This window comes from Equus caballus, chromosome 25 (genome assembly GCF_041296265.1).
Source record: "Equus caballus isolate H_3958 breed thoroughbred chromosome 25, TB-T2T, whole genome shotgun sequence".
In the NCBI taxonomy this organism is placed as follows: domain Eukaryota; kingdom Metazoa; phylum Chordata; class Mammalia; order Perissodactyla; family Equidae; genus Equus; species Equus caballus.
The window spans coordinates 43318963-43334788 of NC_091708.1; the positions used below are offsets into that span (position 1 = coordinate 43318963).

General features: G+C 51.2%; 1 long non-coding RNA gene across 1 annotated transcript; it reads right to left on the reverse strand.

The window, feature by feature from the left end:
• Window positions 1–10558: 10558 nt before the first annotated feature.
• LOC138920820 (uncharacterized) lies at window positions 10559–13700 on the reverse strand. Its single transcript, XR_011432722.1, has 2 exons — window positions 12571–13700; window positions 10559–11856 (listed from the first exon to the last, which is right to left on the reverse strand). It is a non-coding gene; the product is annotated as an uncharacterized lncRNA (long non-coding RNA).
• Between the last annotated feature and the right edge of the window lie 2126 nt (window positions 13701–15826).

A 15826-nucleotide genomic window follows, 5' to 3' on the forward strand; every position in this document is an offset into this window, starting at 1 on the left:
TATTGTGTGCATATTTTATCAGGTTCACATGGTTTGTGCAAAGCTTAGAAACCTCTTTACGCCTGACCAGCACCAGCAGGGTGAAGTAATGCCCAGGCGTGCACAGACGGGAAGGAAAGCTGTGTATGTTAGAGAAATGGCCATTAGCAGCCACCTCAGAATCAGGTCAGTATGTCTTTGGTTGTTTATTCCAGAAAACGTTAGAAGGAATGTAAACGGAAATAATCAAAGAGCTTCAGTAGGATGTTAGGCCATGTATTCTTAACACTGTCAATTAAATAGCATCTCGTGAGTACTGAAATGAAGTACTGATTGCAAGGATCTCAGCAACGACAAACACGTAATTCAGACAAATACTCCAGCTGAGAACAACCAGAAAAGCTAGATAAAACACCAAACAAGATAAAGAAAATGAAAAGCACACCTAAACACATCATAGTAAAACTGCTGAAAATCAAAGAGAAAAAATCTTAAGCAAAGAAAAAAGATAAGTTACCTTAAAAGGAGCAGTGAGAAGACTCGTCTGACTTCTTGATGGAAACAATGAAGTGGGAAGGCAATGGAAAGGCGTGAGAGGCAAAAACTGGCACCCAGAGCCCCAGACTCAGCAGCAGTGTCCTCTAAGAATGAAAGTAAAGACATTTTTCAAACAAACAAAAATGGAAAATAATGCATCGCTAACACCAGCACTGAGGGAAATTCTAAGAGGTGTCGTCAGGTGGAAGATAGTTCAGAGAAGGAGCAAGGATGCAGAGCACTGAAAAGGCGAGACAGGTGGGCAGAGACCATGAGCACGTGAAATGAACAGAACATTCCGAGAGGCTTTGAGATAAAGTGCCTGACTGCAGGTCAGGAGGTGCTGTGTTCTGTAATGCCCGGCCTTGGTGAGGGACAGGTAAAGTGACCAGTCTAAGTTAGACTTGCAGAAGTCAAGTTTCCTCTGGAGTGATGCCTGAAGAACAGCACAGGAGTCTATAGTTAAGCTAACAGAGGGGGAATACCAGGGCTTTTAAAAAATATTCCAATAGACGAGAAAGGAGGAAAAAAAACATAGAATAGGCTGGGAAAATGAAAGCAAATAAGGTAATGGATTTACACCCAAATACAGCAGTAATTACACTAAATGTAAATGAACAAACAATCCAATTAAAGCAAAGATTGTCTGATTGATTAAAAAAACTACACTATTGGTGGTAGACATGATGCAGTCTATACAGAAATTCTAATATAATAATGTACACCTGATATTTACACAATGCTACAAGCCAGTATGACCTTGATTAAAAAAAAAGCCTGGCCCTGTGGTTAAAGTGTGCTCCACTTCAGAAGCTTGGGTTTGTGGGTTCAGATCCCAAGCACAGACCTACTCCACTCACCAGCCATGCTGTGGCAGTGTCCCACATACAAAAAAGTAGAGGATGATTGGCAGAGATGTTAGCTTAGGGCAAATCTTTCTCAGCAAAAAAAAAAAAAAAAAAAAAAAAAAAACCAGCATGTTGCTTAAGTGATAAATATAAAATATAAGGATGCAGAAAGTTTTAAAGGATGGAAAAGCATACTATGTGAACACAAAAGGTCGTTGATGTTCCATTTGTGTCCCCAAACCCTCATGCTATCATTGTCATGTATTTTCCTCTTACATACATTATAAACCCAACATACAAAGTTATTTTAACAGTCACTTGTCTTAGCTCAGACTATCACAACAAAATACCATCGACTGGGTGGCTTAAACAGAGAAATTTATTTCTCACATTTCTGGAGGCTGGAAAGTCCAAGAACAAGGTGCCAACAAGGTAGGTGTCATTCTGAGGCCTCTTGCCTTGTAGACGGCGGCTATCTCGCTGTGTCCTCACATGACCTCTGACCAGGAGAGAGCAGGGTTCCTGACGTCTCTTCTAAGGGCACTAATCCTGTCGTGCGGGCCCCACCCTCGTGACCTCCTCTAACCCTAACCACCCCCAAAGGCCTCGTCTGCAATGCCATTACTTTGGGGTGAGGGCTTCAACCTATGAATTTGGAGGGACACACTCAGTCCAGACGTCGTCGTTCTTCGTTTCTTCCTGTAGATCTGTTTCCGGCTGGAATCTCCCTGGCAAGGCAGGGTGCCACTAGCATTCACCACAGTGCAGCTCTCCTGGTGACACATTTTCTCAGCTTCTGTTTACCTGACACATATATTGAGCTGTTTTCTTTTAAAAAAAAAAAAAAAACTGGTTTATATGCATTCATTTATTTAATCTTTTTTTCCCTTTTTCCTACTCTCATCTTTGAAGAATATTTTCACAGGATATAGTGTAAATTATATAAATTTATTTTTTCCCAGCACATTAAAAATCTAGTTCCATTGTTTTGTGGCCTCCATTGTGGTAAATTGCTTTTTCTCTATATATAATGTATCCTTTTTCTCTGGCTGCTTTTAAGATGGTATTTCTCCCCACATCCTCGGTCCTGAGTTCCCCAGCACGCCGAGGGCTGGCAGTGCAGCCTCCTGCCCTGAGATCTGGACCCCTCGGCCTGAGGCCTTTCTCCAGCACCGGCGGGCCTGCTCAGCCACGAGTCAGCGGGGAGGGAAGCCAGCGCGTCCCTCGCGTGTCCTCAGGCCTCCCCTGTGTCTTTGAGCTCATCGCAGCAGCCCGCCATTAACCCTCATCCTGCGGTTTCCCCCTTGTCCGCCTCACTCTCCTCGCTGCTTCATCTCTGCTGCTTTGGATCACATCCCAAATAAACTACCCACACCAAAGTCCTTATTTCAGTCTGCTTCGGGGGGACTTAAACAAAGACAGTCGGTACCATAAGCAGACCTTCAGGGTGCGACCCTGGAATCGGTTCACGTGCCAGTCAGCAACAGGTACCATCGGACTGGGGGAACGTCCTCGGAGCGACGAAGGAGTCTGAGTGCACGGCCACGATCTAGACTAAAGTTAGGTTCCTGATAAGGACCTTGAAGTCTGGGATGGGACTTGAATCCCAGATTCCCTGGACGCCTGTCGGCCATCGGATTGAGTCCCTGCCCTCGAGGAAGGAGAGCACCTCTGATCGCCTGGGGGTCACGCCAAGACCACCTGAAGCCTCACAAGGTGATATTTGTCCTCTTCCAGGTCCACCCTCGCTTCCCCTCATTCCTTCTAGGTCATGACGGGTTCATTTCAGCTTCACCCACGTGGAGCGTTACAGTCCCTGCCCGGGGAGGATGCTGCGCGCTCACCAGAGCTGCCAGACCTGCACTGGCAGAAGCAGGGAGTTCGGGGCCGAGAGGGAGGAGAACGGAGGCTGTGTGGAGGAGAGCTTACTGATGGGAAGCACTCTGTGGCAGGCGAGGACACCTGCAGATGGTCCTGTGTAACGGTGGATGGCTGAGGGAAGCTGGGACCCCCAAAGCAGCCCTCGGCACGCGGAGGCCAGAGCTGCCTCAGGTCTGCAGCAGGTCGGAAAGAGAGAGGGGCGCGCTCGAAGGGGTGACGCAAGACCAGGGCGCCCACCAGCCGGCCATGTTTGCCAGGAGAGACCAGAGGAAGCTCCTTTGGCCAAAGCAAGGGGTGGGCACTAAGTCAGTGAGAAGCTTGGTGGTAGCTGTCCTCAGGCCAGGATTGACAGTAAGAGTTGTTGCCGAGGACCTGGACTTCTTAGTGTCAATGATGATAGGATTCCAGAATAGCAGAGATCCAGTGGGGGCACTGAACTGCTAAAGAATGGGAAATATAATTGCCACAATGGGCGGGCTGGAGTGGCGATCAGAGCCTTGTTACTCGGGGGTCTGCAGCAATGGCTAATAGGCCAGGGGGTTCTTATGGGTGAGATCGATTGGTAGATAATGAGTGTTTTGTTTGATTTTAACCAAAAATTGGGAGCCAATGTGCTTGAAAACCCACTCTGTGGTCATTTCCCCAGTGCCAGAGTTCATGTTCGGGATGGTTCCACTTAGCGTTGGTTCTCTGACCTGTGGAGAAAGGGCCAAGCGAAGCCCCTGGAACTGCTGCCCCTGCCTAGATGGTAAATCAGAGGCAAATACCTTAACTCAGGTGGCACTATGAAGGTACTGTCACCCTCAACGACTTAAAGATTGTGGTGGCGGCAGTCTCCATCACTTCTCTGTCTAGTGCCCCGGGCGGGCCCCTGTGAAGCCAGATGGTCACCACAGATGACAGTGGGCTTCTCTAAACATAATCAAGTCATAGCACCAATGCAGCTATGCCAGATGTTACGTCTTTACTAGAACAGACAGAGCTTCTGGCAATCGACATGTGGCGTGTTGACGAGGCAAATGCCATCTTCTCAACACCCATCGGACAGGAGGACCAAGAGGAGTTGCCTTCACCTGGCAAAGACTGAAGTCCATGTTCACTGTCTTGTCCTGGCCTCCCTTTGCTCGTGTGGGGAAGCCGAACTTGGTGCAGCCTCACTGAGGAATGTTAGAGGACGTGGCTTGTCAGACGTACTAGACACACCGTAGGGGGCAGCGTGAGAGATACTGATAAAAATCACAAAGAGCAAAATGTCAGAGCAAGCCTGATCAAGACAGAGTGTCAGAGTAAGCCTGATAAGAAATCATGAAAAACGGGGCGTCAAAGGAAGCTCGGCAAAATACTGACACAAATTAAACACCCACTGACTGTTTATTAAAACTAGGACGATGTATGACAACTGTGGCTCTAACTACATATCAAGAGAGTTAAAATCCACTACAACCTAGCACCCCCTTGCTGGTTACCTACATGCATTTAGGGTATTTTGTTGTTCAATAACTAAATTAGCTAATTATATATTTACAAATCAATGTGTTCCAATGGGTCTCAATTTCTTCTCTCCTCCCGAAACACTCATCTGCTTTTCATCGCAGTATAATCCAAAGACATTCATCTTCTCATTACACAAAACATGATGCTGGTCTGTTACAAGATGACAGCATCCTAATGGACTTGGTAAACAGGAAGTGGCAAGCACTTGAATGTGGGGCACACAGCAGGGAAGGGCTCCACAGCAGGTGAAGCAAGCTGCCCTGTCACGTGCGCATGTGACCCAGCAGATCCAGTGGAGCTGGACATAGCTGTGTAGGTTAGGAGGCCATGTGGGGTCTCCAACAAGCCCTAAAGAGTTGCAGTACAGACCCCAAGGGTCCTGGAGGAAGGCCACGCCTCTGCCACGGAGCATCACTCACTGTTAAGTAGAGCCCTGCTAGTGCTACTGGGCTCTGGTGCAGACCACGTGCCTGACAATGGGACGTCCGCCAAGTGACCATACGACCAGAGCTTCGCATCGTGAGCTAGGTACGATCAGATCTAACAAGTCATGAGGTCAGGCCGATGCAGCAAAAAACAGCTGCACAAACAAGATAGTGTTTGCAGGGTCGGCTCTGGACAGGTTCAAAGGACATGAGTAAGTTACAAGAGAAATGGCCTGTGTTCCCATGTCACCTTCTCTGTCCCTTTGGTGCCTCTCCCTCAGCCCACACCTATGGCTTCTTGGGGAATATCTTATGACCAGCTGATGGGGGAGGAAAGAAACTGGCCTGTTTCATGGATGAGCTGGCTCAGCGTGTTGATGCGAACCCAAAATGGCCTATTGCCACATTACAACCTCACTCGGTGATAATCTCCAGAGACACTGATGAGGGGAAATCCTTGCCGTGGGCTGAGCTTCAAGCAGTACACTTAGTTATTTCCCTTGTTTGGAGAGGGAAATGGGCTGAGGTAAGACTATGCATAGGTTCTTGGGCGGTGGAGAATGGCTGTGGTTGACCCGTCAGGGGCCATGAAGGAAACAGACTGGGCAACTGGAAACAAGAAATTCTGGGGAAGACACGTGTAGCTGCACCTATGGGAATGAGCACAAAGTGAGGGAATTTTTGCATCTCCTGTCCATACCCACCAGAGAGCATCCATCAGAGAGGAGGCACTGAACACCAGCTGGACAGAACAACTCATCCAGCGGAGGCTGGCCAGCTTCTCACACCCCAGCACTTGCACAATGGGGCTGCAAAGTGCAGCTGTGATGGCGGGGTGGAGGGCACTCAGGGCCGACGTCAGGGAGTTTCTCACATCAAGACCCATCCAGCTGCCGCTGCTGCTGAATGTCCAGCATGTCAGGAGCAGAAGCCAGCAGTGAGCTCAGTATGGTGCCACCCTCACAGAGACCAGCCAGCCCGCGATGGTGAGTTGGTTATGTTGCACCCCCTCCACTCTAGGGTGGGCAGCAATTCACGTGGGGGTTATTATGTATTCCGGGTGTAGAATGGGTATTACTCAGCAATAAAAACAAACAAATCAATGACACACCCGTGCCAGTTATTGATTTATTAACTCAGCTCCAGCTTCGCCCTTCAGTACCTGCTCCGCTCTAATGGGCTGGACTCTCCGGCATTTCTCCTTTGCAGTGAGCACGATGTCACACTTTGTCAAGAGAAGGTACTAGAGAGACACTGCAGAAGAAAGGGGGTTCTTGGATCTGGTGGGCTTCCTTCCTTTTCTCCTCCCTCCCGCCTTCCTCCTCCTCCTCTTCCTCAGCAGCAACAGCCATGATGCAGAGGACCCTGATGGTGCCTGGTCCAGGCTTTGTGAAGTACCTTCAACCCTGAAAGCAGCTGGCCTGTGGTTCCAGGGTTTGATCGGGCTGGTGGGATGATCAACTCATCTTGGTTTACCCAGGACTGGCCCGGTATTAAACATGAGAATCCTACATCCCAGGAACTCCAACTCTGTCTGTCCCAGGCAAACTGGGACAGTTATTCACACTATACCCCGGGCTCCTCAAACATAATTAAACAGCTCTTTAAAGGCAGGGAGAGCACAGAGCCCCAGTTCCTGTCTCCTCGATTGATGGGAAGGACCTGGTCACACGGCTAGCGGCACAGCTGGCTGGACTTCCATTCCAGGCTTCGTGCCCTTTTGCTCCTTTCCTGATTTTCTCCTTAAACAGGCAAAGGAAGCTGGGTGAGAGGGCGGCTCCGGCCAGGCCAGGGGGAATCGCCCTCCCCTTGTGATTCCTTGATGAGAAACCACAGCGTCTGCCACTCGGGGCCCCGCTGAGGAGACTCACTGTGGAGCGAGGGGCGACCCCAGTGCAGCATCTCACAGAGTCCCCCGGGCCACCCAGGGAAGCCCGGGAGCCCAGGCACCCTGCTCGGGCCTGATTCTCTCAGCTCCGCCCCCTGCGGCACTTCAGCTCCGCCTCAGGCTGGGGCGTGTGCACCTGGCGACACTGGACTGTTCCTGAGAGTGGTGCCCAAGGCCAGCTGCACGCATGAAGGCAGGAATCTCTGGGGCGAAAGCGGGGGCTCTTACGATCTGCAGTTTCCCGAGCTCCTGAGGTGACGAGCGCAGTTATCAACTCACCCAAGGCCTCTTAGTGCCGGCCCGGTCACGGCCAGCCGCAGCTTCGCTTCACCAGATGAGCCCCTTGTTTTCCAGAGTGATGGCCATCGCCCCCCTGCCCTGGCCCCCCGACATCCCCTCGCCCCCGGCAGTCCGTCCAGGTTCCCACTGCTCCACATCCTGCCAATCCTGGGAACCGCCAGACTGGGACCGAGCTGCCAGGCTTGGAGGGTGTGACACCGTCCGCTACAGTATGCATTTCCCTAATCTCTAAGGAGGGTGTTTCCTTCTGTACAATGCCCGTTTGTCTTCTTCATATTTTTCTCTTCAGTCATGTGAGTGCTGCTCCCTACACCTCTCTCAAATGTAGTCAACTTTAAATTTTAACATATAACGTCTACAAAGAGGCCACAGACCTTCAGTACACCTTAAGAGTGGAGTGGGACCACTCCCCAGATTGATACAGAGCATTTACAAGACGCGGTGCCCGTCCCCAGGCAACGACCCCCTCAGAGGTAACTTAATTATTTTTGATTTCTATCAACAGTGATTAGTTTTATCTTTTCTTGAGCTTCATATAAATGGAATCACACAATGTGTATCCTTCTGCGTCTGGCTCTGAGACGTCCATATCGAGGCATCTATCAGGAGTTTGTTTTCTTGGGTAATTTCGTGTATGAATATACTGCAGTTGATGGACACTGTGCTGTTTGGGCTAATACAAATAGAACCGCCAGTCACATTCCCACGTACGTCTTCTTGTGCGCCTTGCACCCATTTCTCCATGCGACACCAGGAGAGGAGATCCAGGTCCCGCGGGAGGCGTGCAAAGCATTAGTAGATGATTGTCTCTCTGTTTCCCAAGTGGCTAAGCCCGTTTCCCTCCCCCAGCACTGCACGGCAGGGCCAGCGGCTCCACCTTCTCCAACACTTTGTGTTGTGGGTCTTGTTAAATGCTGGCGCTGCATGTGCAGGCAGATCTCACTGTGACTCTAATTTGCATTTCTCTGATTACTAATAAGGTCAAGCATTTTTCTTAAAGTTAATTGACCGTTCATGTTTTCCTCTAAGTACCTGCCCGTATCTGTTTCCAGTTTTCCACTTGGCCACTTGCATTTTGGTGACATTGAGGAGTTCTTTACATATTCCGGACGCCAATCCCGTTTCATTAAACATGTTGCCAATCTTCCTTCCCAGTCTCTCTTTCTACCTGGGAGGACTCTGCGCCGGCTCCCAGGCAGAGTCCTTGTCACCCGGAGCCCTGGGCCACCAGGGGTCAGCAGACACTTCCCAGGTGGCTCTGGCTCCAGCCCTCACCTGTCTCTCTGGATTTATACTTTCTTGTCATTTTTGGTCTCTGTATATTCTCACTTGTTCACGCAAGCTCAGTTGTAATTTTAAGAGGTTTATTTTTCATATTTCATTCAGAATTTTTAGGGCTGTCTTTTAAGAGGGGTCGCCCGGCCATCTAATCTGCCACGTTGCCAGAAATGGACGTCTCCAGGTACTTCGGAAGTTTTACGTTCTAACTACAAGGACCTTCCACAAGACAGTGCAGTGACCCTCCACATCCAGTCCGCAGTCCCTCCACCACGGGGTCAGCAACGGGGTGTCTCCTAGAAAACACATCTCCGGCCCGCCCCACCCTGCTGATCCAGGATCTCCAGGCATGGAGCCCAGGCGTCTTCATTTTCACAAGCATTCCAGATGATTCTCACATGCTGAACACTGCCCTAGAGAGCACCTCTCCCAGAGGGCTGCTCAGAGACATTCACACAAGTGGCTAGAACATCCACATGTGGGAGGATGGAGCTGGACTGTATCCCCACACCATCCAGAAAAATCAACTCACAGTGGACCATAGACTCAACTGTAAGAGCCAAAATTATGAAACTCTTAGGAGAAAATGTAGGAGTAAATCTTTATGGCTTTGAATTAGGCAAAGTCTTCTTAGATATGACATCAAAACCACAAATGACAAAAGAAAAAAATAGATGAATTGGACTTCATCAAAATTAAAAACTTCATGGGGCTGGCCCCGTGGCCAAGTAGTTAAGTTCGCATGCTCCGCTGCGGCAGCCCAGGGTTTCGGCGGTTTGGATCCTGGGCATGGACGTGACATTGCTCATCAAGCCATGGTGAGGCGGCGTCCCACATGCTACAACTAGAAGGACCCACAACTAAAAATATACAACTATTGGGCCGGCCCCGGTGGTGCAGTGGTTAAGTGGGCACGTTCTGCTTTGGTTGCCTGGGGTTCACCGGTTTGGAACCCCGGTGTGGACATGGCACCACTTGGCAAGCCATGCTGTGGTAGGCGTCCCACATATAAAGCAGAGGAAGATGGGCATGGATGTTAGCTCAGGGCCAGGCTTCCTCAGCAAAAAGAGGAGGATTGGCAGCAGTTAGCTCTGGGCTAATCTTGCTAAAAAATAAAATAAAATAAAATAAAAAATTAAAAAATATACAACTACGTACTGGAGGTCTTTGGGGAGAAAAGAAAAAGAAAATCTTTAAAAAAAAAATCTGTGCTACAAACAATACCATCAAGAAAGTGAAAAGACAACCCACAGAACGGGAGAAAATATTTGCAAATCACATATCTGATAAATAACTTATATCTAGAATATACTAGAACTCATGACTCAATAATAAAAAGACAAACAACCCAATTTTTAAATGGGCAAAGGATCTGAATAGACATTTCTCAAAGGAAGATATACAAATGGCCAATAAGCACATGAAAAGACGCTCAGTGTCATTAGCCATCGGGGAATGCAAATCAAAACCACAATGAGACACCACTTCACATCCCTAGGATGGCTAGAAAGACAATAACAAGCGTTGGCAAGAATATAGAGAAACTGAAGCCTTCACACACTGCTGAAGGACATGTCAAATGGTGTCGCCCTTTAGAAAACAGGCTGGCAGTTCTTCAAAAGGTTAAACATAGAATTACCATATGGCCCTGCAATTCCACTCCTCGCCATGTACCCAAGAGAAATCAAAACACGTCCACACAAAAACTCGTACACAAGTGTTCATAGCTGCATTACTCATAACCGCCAAAGAACGGAAACAGCCCCCAAATGCCCCTTAACTGATGAACGGATAAACAAAATGAGGTCCATCCAGACAATGGAATATTACTCCTCAATAAAAAGGAATGAAGTGCTGATACACGCTACAGCGTGGACGAACCTCGAAAACACGCCAAGTGAAAGAAGACAGTGAAGAAAGGCCGCATATTGTGTGATGCCGTTTATATGAAATGATCTGAACAGGCAAATCCATAGAGACGGAAAGTAAATTAGCAGTTGCTAGAGGCTACATATGGGAGGAATGGCGGGTGACTGCTAACAGGCACAGGGGTGTTCTTTGGGGGAATAAAATGTCCTAAAATTAGTTAGTGGGAATGGTTGCACAACTATGTGAATATACTAAAAACCATTAAATTGTACACTTTAAATGGGTGAATTCTATGATATGTGAAATCTATCTTAACAGGATTGTGATATATATGTATTTTTTTCAAGTGGCTATAAAGTTCATTTTCATGCATCTCCCTCCACCACATGTGATGTGAATGTCTGCCTTCCAGTTCTTGTGGCTTTGTAGAGAGCATAAGGTTACCGTCGCAGATGAGGTCCCACCGCCTGCAAACGTCCAGGCACCGCCTCCCCGTGAACCCGAGATGGCAGGTTCAGCCCACGGCACCTCCCACCTGGGCCTGTGCACACTCCACGTTTTTTGTTCTTCCTCTCCACATGGAGGTCAGTGGAATGTCCTGCTGTTTCTGAGAATAACCAAGCTTGTCTGCTGGCTCTTGACATGTAAATTAGACATCAGTGTCCTTATTCTGGCCTCTGGGCCCCAGCTCAGTTGGACAAGATTTGCAAAGGAAATATGAGCTTGACAGGAAAAACTGGACTTCACTTGGGCATCACTAAAAACCAGTTATAGTCAAGTCGAAGTGACAGCTGCGAACCTTGAGCTCAGCCTTCTTGCCCCGGGGAAGGAATGAGCAGACTGGCAGGTCAGGATAGTCGCATCGCTTAACGACAGGAACACATTCTGAGATCGTCACAGTGTGAACATCGCAGAGCGTACCTACACAAACCTAGATGGTACAGCCTGCTACCACGGTTGTGCGTGCATCCAGCGTTGACCGAAACATTGTTACATGGCGCGTGACTATAGCTTGTTTGATGTCCCTGGACTGCTGGTGAAAAAATTAGGAAATTGTTTTGCTAAAGAAAAGTGCCATATGTGACAGCATGGATGAAACTTGAGGACATTATGCTAAGTGAAATAAGCCAGTCACAGAAGGACAAACACTGCATGATTTCACTAATATGAAGTATCTGAAATAGCCAAACTCACAGAAGCAGGGAGCAGAATGGTGGGTGCCAGGTTGGGAGGAGGGAGGAACTCAGGCAGATGGATAAAGTCTAGAGACCTGCGGAACGACGACGAGCCTGTAGTTGACAATGCGGTACCCACAGGGAAAAATTTGTTGAGAGGGTGGATCTCCTGTTCAGTGATCCTACCACAATAAAAAAAGAGAAGGTTACAGGGCGGTATGTCCAACACAATCCCACTGGTGTCACACCCACCCATCTTTCCAGCCGTCATCCATCCATCCATTCATTCACCCCAAACTTTTAACCCTGGCTATCTCTAGTGAAGGACAATCAAGGGTTTTATTGCGGCGAGGACTGGAGTTTCACTTTCTATGTGATGCGCCTCTGTTGTATTGTTTGAGTTTTTTAATAAGTAACATTTTAATAATAAAAATATTTATAATACAGTTATATTTCTATTTTTATAAATGGAAGCGTGTTCCATGGTCAACGGTCACTTTTTTTCATGCCTCTGAACGCTCATATGTGCCTCAAAACTCAGCTCCCAAGTTGCCTTCCCCTGGGGGTCGCCCATGAGTCCTGGTCTCATTTAAATTCCCACTGGCCTGCTCCCGTGGCGCCTGGGCACACCTGTAGACTGGTCCTCCCCACACCACGGTGCCTGTGAACGCTGTCTGACACCCTAGGCAAAAACAAGGGAGCCTGCTGGGAGGGTTAGTGTGCTCATGGGAGCCTAGGGCAGAGACGGGTCTCAGCAACCATCAGAAATCACATGGTCTCTCCCAGCTTCCTGGCATCATCTCTGTGAAACAGAAGCTTCATAAGGGCAGAAATGTTGTCCTTTTTTTCCTCTGCTATATTCCCAGCGTTGGCACACAGAGGCCTTCAATACACACTTGTTGAGAGATGAGGTGGCCTGTGCCTGCTGCTCTCTGTTCTCTCCAGATGGACTTCGTTGCTGTGCTGTGCTGCCAGCTGGGCCCGACAGACCCCAGATATCCTCTCCACTGCCCTCAGTTCTCTTCCAAATTCCCGGGAGAGAGAAGCGATGGGCCCAGCTCTGCGTGACCAGCAGGTGTAACTCGGGTCTCCTCAGCGGCAGCCAGGCGTGGGTCCCACAGCAGAAGCACCTGAGGAGGCTGTGGGGTGGGGGCGGGCAGCATCGTCTGGGTTTCCCACCGCGGGGCGGGGAGGTGGGGGGCGTGGGGGGGGGTGCAGGGAGAGGGTAGTACACACGCAGGCATGAGCCGGGGAGAAGCGCTGGGAGCCGAGGCAGGGGGAAGAGTTTGCGTGACATCTTATGATAAAAGGGGTTGAAAATGAACCAAGGAGCTCCCCTAACGAGGACAACACCGGCAGCGGCTGGTTCTCCTGCACGTTCCCATTAATCGGACCTCGGTCAACTTCAAGCACAGCAGCTGATCCGGAAATTACCACGACGTCTGCCCTCCAGCCACAGGCCTGGGCCTCTCCGGACCGGGAAGGCCCCGACCACCGCACCGCGGCTGGAAGCGGATGCTAACGAACCGCAGCCAGGCCGCCCAGTTAGGCCGCCCGCCGGAGCTGCGGGCTGCGATGCGAGGGGCCCGGCTCCCGCCGCAGCCTCCGAGCCCGGAGCCGGGGAGCTCTGCGGCGCGAAGCGGCGGGAGGGGCTGCGCGTGGCGGGCGAGATGAAGGCCGTTGCTCGTCGTTTCCGGGGGAGCGATCGACACCAGCAGCAGCGTGTAGGGCCACCCCCGGCGGGGCGCCCCGGCCGCCGTGCACCCGAGGGGCGCGCCCCGACCGCGCCGAGCGCATCTCAGTGAAGCCCGCGCTGTGCCCGAGGCGACGGCGGCGCCGGAGCCCAACCAACACCGGCGCCACTAACCAGGATGCCGGGGCGGCGCGCGAGCGCCGGTGACATTCGTTCACGTGGAGCCCTTCTGCCGGGCCAGCCCGCCTGGGGCCCACGAGCCCGGATGCCCTCTGCAACCCCGACGGCGACAGCAGGAAAGCAGGTGGCCTCACCGTTCATCACCTGGAGGTCAGGAACTGGCTAGCGCTGACGTGGATTCTGACCCCCGCTGCCACTCGCAGCCTTGGGCAAATTATTTAACTCCTCTGAGCCCCAATTTCCTCACTTAGAAATAAAAACAGCACTGAGCTCAGGGGCGTTGTGAAAATTAGATGAGACGGTGACGGCTGCTTTTACTGAGCAGGCACTGTGTGCCGGGCCGTTTTCAGCCTTTATATCATCCCACAATACTTTGTTAGTATTGCCTGGGAGGCAATGACTAATTTTGCTCTCATTTTACAAGGATCCAGAGAAGTTAAGTAACTTGCCCAACGTCACACAGCAGCATGGGGACCCAGTCTGCTTGGTTCCACAGCCCATGCTGTGACAGGGACATCACCTGCCTCACAGAGCAGGCGGGGGGGGGGGGGGGGGGGGGGGGTGGTCGGGGGCGGGGAGGCCGCAGGTGGATGAAGAGGAAGGCTAATGGTGATCCAGAGAGCAGGTCATCCACAAAGTAAGCATTACTAGGTGAACGAAATAAATGAATGTTTTATGACGTCTTTGGCTAAAGATTTACATCCAAATGGTGTTTCACTAGAGTTCTGTAACATGAGACCACACTCTCTGGTACCCAGAATGACAGGCAGAGGGAGAGAGTGGGAGTAAGGGAAGTGGTCCCTAAGCCAGGCTGGGGCTGGCCACCCTCCCAGCTTACTGCCCTTTCCAAGCTGAGGGTGCTGGGTACAAGCAGGCGGCGTGTCATCACAAAGCATGGAGCATTTGCAACCTGGCCATATGGCCTACAACTGGGACCCCTCCTGGAGCCTCCCGGGCCAGAGGAGGCTTAATGGGCAGGAGCCCATTGTCAGCGGGCTTTCAGGGTACATACCCTTTTCCCTATGGGGGTTGGGAAGAGGTGGGACCTGGGCAGGGGCGGCCCCTGATGGAGGTGAGGAGGTGGTACCCAGTGCCTGAGCAGGGCAAGGAGAGGGGGTTGCGGGCTGAGCTGCCTCCCAGAGGGCAAGGTGCAGAGGCTGAGTCATCACTCCGCAGAGAGGAGCCAGCCCTGTGAAGCCTGGCTGGGGCAGGCAGGGGGCTCCACCAGTGACTGGGGCAGAAGCAGAGGACAGGCCCAGAGGCGTGGGTCATGCATGCCAGTGCTGGCTGGCACAGTCACTGGCTACCATGGCTGGAGGGACTCTGGGTCGCCCCAAGCCAGAAGGGGCTTTAACCATCAGGCCCAGAGTCTTCGAGCTTCCCAGAGCCCTGAGGCTGGAACCCCCATCTCAGGCTCAGGCTGGCCTGGTCTACAGCGGCCCTGCAGGCAGAGCACTGGGTTCAGGTCTAGCCATGGATCTAGTCACTTACCCTCTGCAGCTTCAGTGTCCTCTCCTGTCAATGGGGCATCACGCAAGTACGCTCCTGACAAGGGAAAAGGAAACAATGGGAGGAAGGGCGGGGCCCATGGAAGCGGGTCAAGAGCTCCTCTCACCTAAGACGGCACTGTCTTGCCCCTCTAGCGTCCACTCCTGGTGCTGTGGGCTATTTCAGTGGGGCCTGAAAGCAGGCCTTCCAGGGGGTTCCAGGCGAGTCTCAAAAAATAGCTAAGTGTGTCTAGAACTACGCTGTCAACATGGCAGCCACTGGCCACAGGTGGCTATTTATATTCAAATTAGTGAAAATTAAATACAATTTAAAAGCCATCTCCTCAGTTGCAGTAGCCCCGCTCCAAGTGCTCAAGAGCCGCCTGCAGCTGGCGGCTGCCGTGCTGGACAGCACAGAGGGTGGCCAGCACTCCGGGGGGCTCCCGGGCGGCACTGCTCCGGACACAGGAGCTTTTTTAAAACCACATTTCTCGAGAGCTGCCTGTGTGCCAGGCCCTGTGCTGAGAGCCGTGCCTGCACCACCCCCTCGGATCCCGCAGCAAGCCCCTGAGGCGGGGACCGTTAGCACCCCTGCTTTGGTTGTGAGAAAAGAGAGGCTCCGAGGGTTCGGTGACTCGTCCAGGGCCGCACCGCACGTTGGTGCTGGAGCCGAGACTCATGCCAGGTCTGACCCGGCCTGCTTCACTGCCTCCCTGGCTTCGCCTGTCCTGTGTTCCCAGACCACAGAAGAAGGCCGTCTTCCAGGCACCTCACCTCCAGAACACACGAGAC